At 42.1% G+C, this 12,730-nt stretch overlaps 1 protein-coding gene and 1 long non-coding RNA gene across 2 annotated transcripts in view; one reads left to right on the forward strand and one right to left on the reverse strand.

Moving 5' to 3' along the window:
- LOC131200633 (uncharacterized) overlaps nucleotides 1-1,766 on the forward strand; it is an 88,628-nt gene extending 86,862 nt beyond the window's left edge. Inside the window, exons 2-3 of the long non-coding RNA XR_009155673.1 lie at nucleotides 1,319-1,398; nucleotides 1,660-1,766. This is a non-coding gene — a long non-coding RNA (uncharacterized LOC131200633). The remainder of the gene's footprint in view (nucleotides 1-1,318; nucleotides 1,399-1,659) is intronic.
- Nucleotides 1-12,730, reverse strand: part of CTNNA3 (catenin alpha 3) — a 1,121,082-nt gene that overhangs the window by 163,745 nt on the left and 944,607 nt on the right. The window lies entirely within an intron of this gene.

The following is a 12,730-nucleotide window of genomic DNA, read 5'->3' on the forward strand; positions in this document are numbered from 1 at the left end:
CCAATCCTTGCTGATGTCACCGATCATCGATCGTTTTAGGTCTCGTTCGTGGATACTTTTTATCAAGTGGGGTCTATTCTATGACCGCCTTGGTTCATCTGTTCTTCTTACTATCTGAACAGCCCATTTCCATTTCAATTCTTTTACTCTCTTAAAGATACAGTACACTTTCTTTTGTTCTCAAATCCACGTGCAGATCTTTCTATCTTGTCTTGTAATGCCGAGATGTACCTTTCCATGACTCTTTGCTCCACTCGTAGCTTTTGTATCAGTTGTGAGGTTAGTGAATAAATGATTTTCAGTGCATTTACAGTTTGTCATATCACATTTGATCAGTGGTGGGATGCTGCCGGCTTAACCACTGGTTCGGTGATCGCACGCTTTGCACAGTTTTACAAATACGAACCTTCTGTGTTACTACTTGGGAGTAACACAGCTGAGGCGCGGCAATCCGCTCTGCCACGCCAATCAGCTGAGAAGATAAAGATAAGTAAAACACAGGGCGGATTGGCAGGCCAACCTGATCATTGGAGTGAACCGGTTCACTCCCAGCTGATCATCAGAGCTACCAGTTTGCCCGAACCAGTCCGAACTGGTAGAATACCACCTCTGCATTTGATGTATGAAATATTTCACTGGGCTAGTATTTCAGAAGTGTTTTTACTGAGTCCCTCAACATTTCATTGGTAGGGTTTATCCCTGCTCTCTACCCTGTAAGCTATGATTTCTTGGCACCACTAGAATGTGTTTATGAGCCTTGGGTGAAGAAATAAAAATGCCGTTATTCTGAGAAGTTCAAAATTACTTCTAGAGAAATTTGAATATATCTTATATAGGATTCTTGAGCTTCAAAAAAACAACACATCATGTTATAAAAATGTATTTTGCTAATTCATCACCTTTATATGTAAGAAAATCCTAGTGGATAAATAGAGGGTGAATTAAAATACGATGAAGGAATTTTCTATAACTATCAGCGTACTTGAGTGGAGATGTGTATCTAATTTCTGTGCTCAACTCATGAGATTAATATTTGTTAAAAGTTGAGTTTGAATCAATTATATGTGGAATTTTGGTGGTAATGTATTTTTTGGGCAGGTTTCTCACTTGTTGAAAGCTATTTTTAAAAAGCTACATTTAGTGATGTACAAATGAGCAAGCCTGTTAAAATCTTTCTCTCTAGCTCATCTCTTTAATGGTTCAGCAGATATTTATGTAACTGCCCTTGCATTCTTTCTTTAAGGTTATGTTCACATTCATCTGCAGGATGTTGTCGATTCCATCTCACTTCTCATTCCTTCTTCATTTGTTTTTAAAGGAGAGATTGGACATCCATTTGTCTGGAAAGGGTATAGAATCTCCTGCTTGAGCAGGGGTTTGGATTAGGAGACCTCCAAGGTATTTTTCAATTCTTTTTATTTTCTATTCTGTTCCTTTAACCTTTCAGGCACTAAATAACTGAACATCTGCATTGAAAAACCTTAATCTGAGCTGCATCCCTGCCTAGTTTGAAATCTCACACAATATTTTAAACCAGACAGGAAGTCTAAATGAGTAAAAGAAAAAAAAATAATAATAATCTTCCAACTGTGAAGACAGATGCCAAGAAGGAAACGGAGGCTATAGATCTGACAAGCTACTTTCCCTTTTCTCCCACAGGTCTCACTTTTTGTGTGGGAAGATTCTTCCAAAACAGACAATCTGCCAATATGCTCTCAATCCAAATCATCAAAGTGACAGAAGTCGAGTGGAATAAACTTTCAAACAAGCAATATTAGATTTCGGATGTAGAGGATGCTGTCAGACAACAGACTTAATCTGATGATTGAATAGTTCATTGCCTGGGATAGAACAAGGCACTGAATCATAAACTACAGGTAATCAAACAGCTGAGTTCACACTACACACTAAACTACAAATCAAAATGCAAGCCAAAATAAAACAACCACCCCACCTCCTAACCCTAATCAGCTCTCAAGTGTTTGCTTGTTCCAGCAAATTTACACACACACCGATGTTAAGGGGAAAAAAGCAAGGAAGGCTAATTAATGAGACCACTGAGCTAAGTGATTTCTACTTCTTGTGCATTTCTTAACAATAAGGGTCCTTGAATGGCTCAGACTGCTAAGACAGTCTATCATTAACAGCAGCTGCTTGCAATTACTGCAGGTTCAAGCCCCACCAGGCCCAAGGTTGACTCAGCCTTCCATCTTTTATAGGTAGGTAAAATGAGGACCCAGATTGTTGGGGGCAATAAGTTGACTTTGTATATAATATACAAATGGATGAAGACTATTGCTTGACATAGTGTAAGCCGCCCTGAGTCTTCGGAGAAGGGCAGGATATAAATGCAAATAAAAAAAAATTAAAAATATCCCATACAACGGAGGTGGGTTTCAGAAAGTTCTGACCAGTTCTGGAGACCCGGTAATGGAAATTTTGAGCAATTCGGAGAACTAATAGTAACAATTCTGACTGACCCCACCCACATCTATTCTCTGCCTTCTAAGTCCCAGCTGATTGGGAGGAAATGGGGATTTTGAAGTATCCTTCCCCAGGAGTGGGGTGGGAATGGAGATTTTACAGTATCTTTCCCCTGCCACGCCCACCAAGCCATGCCACGCCCACCAAGCCACACCCACAGAACCAGTAGTAATTTTTTTTTACTGCCATACAAGACATTAGTAGCAAAATATAGCACCCTCCCCCTACCCCAAAGTGCTGTAAGTAGATGGGTAGTAAATTAAGGCCAGAGCAGTGTTTCTATAAGAACAAGTAGTTGGGAATCAGAATAGAGTTCAAAAATACTTTTTTCGTGCTACCTATACACAATAAACTAAATTCCTAGCAGCCAAGGTGAAAGAGGCGGTGGTGAGACCTCTCCTTAAGAAGCCTTCCCTGGACCCAGCTATTTTGCGGAATTACCGTCCAGTCTCCAACCTTCGCTTTGTGGCGAAGGTTGTAGAGAGTGTGGTTGCATGGCAGCTTCCCCGGCACCTGGATGAAGCTGTCTATCTAGACCCGTTCCAGTCCGGCTTCCGACCCGGTTATAGCACGGAGACGGCTTTGGTCGCATTGGTGGATGATCTCTGGAGGGCCAGGGATAAGGGTTATTCCTCTGCCCTGGTCCTATTAGACCTCTCAGCGGCTTTTGATACCATCGACCATGGTATCCTGCTGCGCCGGTTGGAGGGGTTGGGAGGGGGAGGCACCATTTATCGGTGGTTCTCCTCCTACCTCTCTGACCGGACGCAGACGGTGTTGACAGGGGGGCAGAGATCGACTCCGAGGTGCCTCATGTGTGGGGTGCCGCAGGGATCGATTCTCTCACCCCTCCTGTTCAACATCTACATGAAGCCGCTGGGTGAGATAATCAGTGGTTTCGGGGTGAGATACCAACTGTACGCTGATGACACGCAACTGTACTTTTCCACCCCGGGCCACCCCAGTGAAGCTGTTGAAGTGCTGTCCCGGTGTTTGGAAGCCGTACGGGTCTGGATGGAGAGGGACAGGCTCAAACTTAATCCCTCCAAGACAGAGTAGCTGTGGATGCCGGCACCCCGGAACAGTCAGCTGCAGATGCGGCTGTCCGTCGGGGGCGAGTCGTTGGCCCCGATGGAGGGTACGCAACTTGGGCGTGCTCCTGGATGGGTGGCTGTCCTTTGAAGATCATTTGACGACCGTCTCCAGGAGAGCTTTTTATCAGGTTCACCTGATCCGCCAGTTGCGTCCCTTCCTGGACCGGGATGCCCTATGCACGGTCACTCATGCTCTTGTTACCTCTCGCTTGGACTACTGCAATGCTCTCTACATGGGGCTCCCCTTGAAGAGCACTCGGAGACTTCGGCTAGTCCAGAATGTGGCTGCGCGGGTTATTGAGGGAGCGGTTCGGAGCTCCCACGTAACACCTATCCTGCGCAGACTGCACTGGCTACCTGTTGTTTTCTGGGTGCGCTTCAAGGTATTGGTTACCACCTTTAAAGCGCTCCATGGCTTAGGACCGGGTTACTTACGGAACCGTCTACTGCCGTCTTCTATCTCCCAGCGTCCGGTGCGTTCCCACAGAGAGGGACTCCTCAGGGTGCCGTCAGCCAAACAGTGTCGACTGGCGGCCCCCAGGGGGAGGGCCTTCTCTGTGGGGGCTCCTACCCTGTGGAACGAGCTTCCCCTTGGGCTTCGACAATTACCTGACCTTAGGACCTTTTGCCACAAACTTAAAACCTATTTATTTCGTATGGCTGGACTGGCCTGATTTTTAAATTTTAATTGAATTTAATGGGTTTTAAATTTATGTAATTTTATAGGGTGTAATGTTATTTTAAATTTCCTGGCTAATTTAATAAGTTTCTTAAGGGTGTTTTTAATATTGTGGATGTTTCTGTTTGTATTTCACTTGCCTGTTCACCGCCCTGAGTCCTTCGGGAGAAGGGCGGTATACAAATTAAAATATTATATTATTATTATTATATTATTTATTTTTCAAAAACTCACTTTTGCCTTTTATTTGGGTTAATTAACTTTTCTGATACAAAACGTATCACTTAATGCAGTTCTTTTTCATTCATGAAATCGAATTGTATTTCAAAAATAAAACTACATACATTTGATTTTATGTATTTTTATTAGAATATTCATGCTTCTATTGTTTTCTGGATTTTGCTCATGAATTTTCCTGTGTAAAGCGAAGTTCTAAATAATAATGATTACTAATACTTCTATTTTTATGACAGATTTGCTCCTTTTTCGAGTTTGTCCTTTATTTTTTCCATGAAAATATGGTCATTGTAATTATACTCTAAGCTGCTATAGTCAGTTCAGTCATGACATACATAATTCACATCTACCTATGAATCAGCCTTGGCTGAGTCCTTATTTCATATCCTCAGAATTTGATTTACTAGTAGCATTTGAATAGCACAACCATGAAAACTGCTTAAGGCTGGGCAGCTCTTGTTCCAGTTAAATTTCAGGAAACATGATTGCTTATTGATATTGTCTAAGGTTGTTATAAAAACGTAGAAAGCTGACATAAGCAAGGCCAAAGCTCAGGAACATTGTTCTGCATGGAAGATATCCCAGCTGCATTATCAGCAATTCTAAATAAACACAGGGAAAATATATATATATATATATATATATATATATATATATATATATATATATATATATATATATATGTTTTCTGAGGTTTTCACGGGTGTTTGTATATAGGTCTTTGGTTGTTCGGGTTTTCTCCCATGTAAAATTGGAAGAATTCCAATTTTACAAAATTTACAAATTTTACAAATTTACAAAAATTGAATTCCAATTTTACACGGGAGAAAACCCGAACAACCAAAGACCTATATATATATATATATATATTTTTATTTTATTTATTTATTTATTAATTAAACTTTTATACCGCCCTTCTCCCGAAGGACTCAGGGCGGTGTACAGCCAAGATAAAAAGCAGTAAGTATACAAAGTTAAAAATCAATTTAAAATACCTATTCAATAGTGGCCGAATTAAAACCGTCAAATTGACCAACCTAAAATACCCCATATAAAATTACAGAAAATTTAAAAATTTAAAATTTAAAATTTAGAAATTTAAAAAATCTAAAAAATCAGTCCAGTCCCGCTTGGATGAATAAATAAGTTTTAATTCCGGCGAAAGGTCCGAAGGTCAGATATTTGGCGCAAACCGGGGAAGGTCGTTCCAGAGTAGGAGCTCCAACAGAAGGCCCTTCCTGGGGCCGCCAGCCGGCATTGCTTGGCGGACGGCACTGAGAAGACCCTCTCTGTGAGGCGTGCGGGTCGGTGGGAGGCATGTGGAAACAGCAGGCGGTCCCGTAAGTACCCGGGCCCTAAGCCATGGAGCGCTTTGAAGGTGGTAACCAAAACCTTGAAGCGCACCCGGAAGACCACAGGTAGCCAGTGCAGACTGCGCAGGAGAGGTGTTACCCGGGAGCAACGCGGTGCTCCCTCAATCACCCGCGCAGCTGCATTCTGGACTAACTGCAGTCTCCGGGTACACTTCAAAGGTAGCCCCATGTAGAGAGCAATAATCCAGTCGAGAAGTGACGAGAGCATGAGTGACCGTGCATAAGGCATCCCGGTCAAGAAAGGGGCGCAACTGGCGGACCAGGCGAACCTGGTAAAAAGCTCTCCTGGAGACGGCCGTCAAGTGATCTTCAAACGACAGCCGTTCATCCAGGAGAACGCCCAAGTTGCGCACTCTTTCCGTTGGGGCCAGTGACTCGCCCCCAACAGTCAGCCGCGGTTGCAGCTGACTGTACCGGGATGCCGGCATCCACAGCCACTCCGTCTTGGATGGATTGAGTCTGAGTCTGTTTCTCCCCATCCAGACCCGTACGGCCTCCAAACAACGGGACAGCACTTCGACAGCTTCGCTGGGGGGGCCTGGGGTGGAAAAGTACAGCTGAGTATCATCAGCGTACAGATGATAACTCACCCCAAAGCCACTGATGACCTCGCCCAACGGCTTCATGTAGATGTTGAACAGGAGGCGAGAGAATCGACCCCTGCGGCACCCCACAAGTGAGGCGCCCGCGCCGACCCCTGCCCCCCTGTCACCACCGACTGCGACCGGTCGGAGAGGTAGGAGGAGAACCACCGATAAACGGTGCCTCCCACTCCCAACCCCTCCAACCGGCGCAGCAGGATACCATGGTCGATGGTATCAAAAGCCGATGAGAGATCCAACAGGACCAGGGCAGAGGAACAACCCTATCCCTGGCCCTCCAGAGGTCATCCACCAACGCGACCAAAGCTGTCTCCGTGCTATAACCGGGCCGGAAGCGGACTGGAGCAGGTCTAGATAGACAGCTTCCTCCAGGTACTGAGGAACTGCCGTGCCACCACTCTCTACAACCTTCGCAACAAAGCGAAGGTTGGAGACTGGACGATAATTACCCAAAATAGCTGGGTCCAGGAAGGCTTCTTGAGGAGGGTCTCACCACCGCCTCTTTCAAGGCAGCGGAAAGACCCTCCATCAAAGAAGCATTTATAATACCCTGAGCCAGCCTCGTGTCACCTCCTGGTGGCCAGCACCAGCCAGGAGGGGCACGGGTCCAGTAAACATGTAGTGGCATGCAGCCTCCCCAGCAACCTGTCCATGTCCTCGGGAGCCACAGAATCAAACTCATCCCAAACCACATCAACAAGACGAGCCTCAGTCATCTCATCTGGATCATCGCAATCTTGGTCCAAGCTATCCCAAAGCTGAGCGATTTTATCGTATAGATAACCACTAAACTCCTCGGCACGTCCCTGTAAGGGGTCATCCCGTCCCCCCTGGTGAAGAAGGGAACGGGTCACCCGAAACAGGGCGGCCGGGCGGTTATCTGCCGACGCAATGAGGGAGGAGGCGTAGGAACGCCTCGCCACCCTCAGTGCCACTAGGTAGGTCTTTGAAAAAGACCTAACTAGTGTCCGATCAGCTTCGGAGCGGCTGGACCTCCAGGTGCTCTCTAGGCGTCTTCTCCGGCGTTTCATCTCTCTCAGCTCCTCAGAAAATATATATTTTCTGAGGTTTTCGCGGGTGTTTGTATGTAGGTCTTTGGTTATTCGGGTTTTCTCTCGCGTAAAATTGGAAGTGGCTTGGCGACGTTTCGACGAAGTGTCATTCGTCATCTTCAGGCTTCAGCTTCGTGCTGAAGCCTGAAGCCTTGCACGAAGCTGAAGCCTGAAGATGACGAATGAGACTTCGTCGAAACGTCGCAAAGACACTTCCAATTTTACGCGGGAGAAAACCCGAATAATCAAAGACACACACACACACACACACACATATATATTTCTGCTTAAGAACCTCACCCAAGAAGGATGATCAACGGTTAATACATCAGGAGAGATTTGAAAAGAAATGCCATATTTTTCAGAGTATAAGATGCACCTTTTTCCCTGAAAAGGGTGAAATTTTGGGTGCGTCTTGTACTCCAAATGTAGCCCCACCCAGACTCTCAAACAGAAGTTTCAGAGGCTGAAAAAAGCTTCAGAAAAAAAGTCCCCAAACAGAATTTCAGAAAAGAAGCCCCCAAACAGAGCTTCAGAGGCTTTTTTTCTGAAGCTCTGTTTTGGAGGCTTTCAGAGGAAAGCAAAAAAAAAAAGCAAAAAAAAAAAAAGCAAGGCACAGAGCTCAAAACCAAGGAACCTGTTGCTAAAATTCACCTCTGGGAACAGCTGATTGGGGGTATTCGGGGAGGCCATCCACCTGCCCATCAGCTTTTTTCTTATTTTCCTCCCTAAAAACTAAGGTGCGTCTTATACTCCGAACAATACGGTAGAAGCATGAAAACTTGTGATTTATGTTTCATTCTTAAGATCCCGTTGTTAATATCATCACAGGCAGTTCCAGGAAGCCTGCTCTCAAGCAAATATTCTTGACATTGTTATTTGGGTGACTCAGAAGCTAGGATTCACATTTTATACTTGTCCCAGAAGGTGAGAAATAACACTGATCTGCCTTATGCAGTACCCTTTACAGAGTATATAATATGCCACAATGTGAGAAAAGCAGTTCTGTATTGCACAGTTCATTGCACACATATTGCAGTTCATCGCACACGGATTGGACCACCAGCCTTTGGATTTTGAGTTATTTCTCTTCGGCTAGAAGAGAAACTTATATATCCACAGTCCTACCTTTTAAAGATCTTTTTCATCTGTAGTTGTTAAATTTTGGATTATGCTTTAAAATTTGACAATCAGAAGCATCTGTTCAGAGGGAAATAAAAACTCCTGTGCTGCAATTTTCAAAAGTCGTATTGGTGTGTTGCACCACAAAAAGCAAAACAAAGACATTTAGCAATAAGGCAAGGGAATTAAGTAGCAAGTAAGGGAGACTGTTCTGAGTCAAATGTAGAAGCTAATTGAATGGTACAAAGATCAAAGGGAGATTCCGAATATAATTTTTCTCAAGAGAAGTTCAAAGCTCCCAACCAATCAGTTCAAACCCCTACTAGCAGTTAAAAGGAAGAAACAGCTGCGATCACACATTGCTCCTAGGAGCACGAAGCTGTAAACACCAGCCTGAAGATGACGAATGAGATTTCGTCGAAACATCACCAAGACACTTCCAATTTTATAAAGGAGAAAACCCGAATAACCGGACATGTATGTATGTATGTATGTATGTATGTATGTATATTAATTCATCTAAAATCTTAATCATTTTTTCTTTGCCTCCTCAAGTTGGTATGTATGTGCTTCATCTTGTGGAAAAAATACCATAATTTAAAATAGGACACTCCGTTAAAATGTTCTTTGGAGGTCTGTAAACATTCCAGGGATCTTTCCATCAATTACATATAAGAAGATGTTAATTCTAGTACATTTGGATAAACAGGACTTTTGTCCTTCTGCACATCAGAAGAATTTTTAAAATGTATTTTTATGTTCCATTTTCTAAATTCATATATAACAATCCTTGTATGTTTCAGATGATGGACATGTGGATCTTTTGGTAAAAGGCTTTTTATTAGTAATACTGAAGGCTCTCACAAGATTGCAGTTCCATTTCTCACTAAAGTATTGACATAATAACAAAATCATGTTTCTATCCTGCTAAACAGCACATGAATGACACTCCAATAGAAAGGTATCATTTGCACAATTAAAAATGGGAATGGGGTCAGAGTTGACGCTTGCTTTTTTCCAACAGGTACATTGTTACGAATGCTCATGTTATTCTGATCCTTATGTAAATAATTTAATCAATTTGTGGGATGGAAATTGGGTAACACTAAGTGATATCATACCATTGAATGGCTTCTGGTTATACACACGCACATTTAAACCATTGAATTGGATGCGTTCTGTCAAAGTGCTGGCATTATGTTCCTAAACAGGAGTGCTACAATTTGGACCAACAATGATGTCTGAATCATCTTAAAAGGCAGTGTCCTAGAGCAGGGGTCTCCAACCTTGGCAACTTTAAGATATGTGGACTTCAACTCCCAGAGTTCTTCAGCCTGCTTTGCTTTGCTGGCTGAAGAACTATGGGAGTTGAAGTCCAAAAGTCTTAAAGTTGCCAAGGTTGGAGACCCCTGCTCTAGGACATTACCTGGGAATGGATACTGACTTTGCTGGCTGAGGAACTCTGGGAGTTGAAGTTCACAAGTCTTAAAGTTGCCAAGGTTGGAGACCCCTGCTCTAGGACATTATCTGGGAATGGATACTGACTTTGCTGGCTGAGAAACTCTGGGAGTTGAAGTCCACAAGTTTTAAAGTTGCTAAGTTTGGAAACCCCTGTCCTATACAGTGTGTTTTCATTTATATGTGTGGTGATCACTGAATCGCTTTCACCAAATTTTTCAATCTAGGAAACGTCACAATTGTTTCAGCAATCTGGGTGAAGGCCTTCTTGGCCAAAATCTGTATCCGATGCTTGAGCAAGTGCCACGAGCCCATAGCACTAGCTCTGAATGAAGCCGCATTCAAAACTAACACTGGAATTAAGGGAAACCAAGATGTCACCAAGCAAATAGTAAGTCTGTTTTGCTGGGATTCAGTTTAGGCCTGTTCTATCCCATTCAGTTCCCCACTCTCTGTAGATATAAGATAAAATCCATTTTGTGGTTTCCCAAGGAAGCCTGGGATGGCAATGTAATGGCAAGTACCATCAGCATATTAAAGATACCACATCCCAAAATATCTTTCCTAGCAGTTTCAGCAGCCACAGAGTTGACTATTTTCCACCCTGGAAGCTACCTTCGCAGCAAATACCCCAGGAAGATACCAGCAATGGCAAGTTGAATGCTACTGAAGGTCTAACAAGACCAAGTGGAGTATATTTATTTATTTATTTTTGTCGCACAGTATATATAAGTATAAGCATGAAACAACTATACAACACATAAGTATATATATGAGTATGAGTATGTAATAACTATATTAATTGGATATAAAGAAGGAAAACAATAGGACAGGAATGGTAGGCACGTTTGTTCTCTTATGCACGCCCCTTAATCCCTGAATTTGAGGGATATGACATCCCTCAGATTCAGAGGTAGGTTTCAGCAGGTTTGGACCAGTTCTGGAGAACCGGTAGCGGAAATTTTGAATAGTTCGGAGAACCGGTAGTAAAAATTCTGACTGGCTCTTCCCCCATCTATTCTCTGCCTCCCATGTCCCATCTGATCGGGAAGAAATGGGGATTTTTGCAGTATCCTTCCTCTGGATTGGGGAGGGAATGGAGAATTTACAGTATTCTTCACCTGGATTGGGGAGGGAATGGAGATTTTACAGTATCCTTCCCCTGCCATGCCCACCAAGCCACGCCCACCAAGCCATGCCACAGCCACCAAGCCACACCCACAGAAGCAGTAGTAAAAAAATTTTGAAACCCGCCACTGCTCAGATTCCAGTGAAGTGTATCCATCATGAACAATGCTGTTTCCATTCTATGACCAGGCCTCATTTTTGACTGAACTCTCAACATACAAGAAATAAATTAATGAATCACATTAGGAATGTAAATAAATTATTCTATTCTGTAGCTGGAGGCTAACAAAACATTTTTATTCCTTTCTAATGGTCTAATTTTTTTTATTTCCTATATTAACTATTCAGTGAACTATTTTTTAAACTTAAATTATAAATAGATAATTTGCATGCAAAGTCACACAGCCAACAAATCTCACTATAAATTTATTGAGGTACATTTATTTATTTATTGAATTTATTTGCCGTCCATCTCATAGCAAATGACTTACATATATATCCAAACTTTGAATGTTTTAAACTTCTGAATTATGTGGTAAAATAAGGAATATGTTGACAACGTTAAGCCTGATGCCACAAATAAAACCAATACAAATAACTACTCAACTATGCTGAGGTCAAGAGCAGCCACCATTTTTTCAAATTCTTATTTTTCAGAAGCTCTGAAGAACATTTTTCAAAATGTGCAATTTGCTTGACCTTACTCAAATTCTATAGAAAATTCATCTATGCTTCATGTACTTAACTTTCAAAATATATTTGGATTTTAGCTATGTCTCTTTGTTCCTGTGGAAAAAAAAATATTCTAAAATTTGGTCCTCTGAAAGCACTTATATCAACAAAGCTTTGAGGGATGATTAATATTTTAGAGGACAGAGAATAGATTCAACAAATAGATAACTTTGAACCGAGAGCTGAAATGAGTAAAATGGAATTTAAATGTAATGCAAAGTATAACACAAATATAGAATGGCTTATCCATAGTAGCTTAGCAGTAGTATGTGAGAATAGAATATGGATTAAGTTCTTGTTAAATATGTCTTGAGAATCATAGGTAATAATTATTTTCCTGTACTTTGTCCTAATCCGATTACGTTTGGAATACTTAATCCTGTTTTTGGCACTACAGTTAAGAAAGGATAGTAACAAATTGAAATTATCATTATCTATTGGATAATAGATAATGATAATAATGATAATAGATAATGATGGTAATATTATCTATTACCATCATTATCTATTGGACCTGATGGACTATGTGCATACTTTTAAAGAAAACTTTCCATTAATATAGCAGAGCCCCTAAGCATAATCTTTAATAAAGCTTTCACAACTAGTTCCCTTCCCAAACTCTGGTCTCTAGCCACAGTCATCCCTATATTCAACAAAGGAGATCCCAGCCTACTTGAAAATTACAGACCTATCTCTCTATGTTGTGTCTCATGCAAAGTAATGGAATCTATCATAAACCAATCCATTACACTCCACCTTGAAACAAACA

Source organism: Ahaetulla prasina, chromosome 6 (assembly GCF_028640845.1).
Source record: "Ahaetulla prasina isolate Xishuangbanna chromosome 6, ASM2864084v1, whole genome shotgun sequence".
Lineage (NCBI taxonomy): Eukaryota > Metazoa > Chordata > Lepidosauria > Squamata > Colubridae > Ahaetulla > Ahaetulla prasina.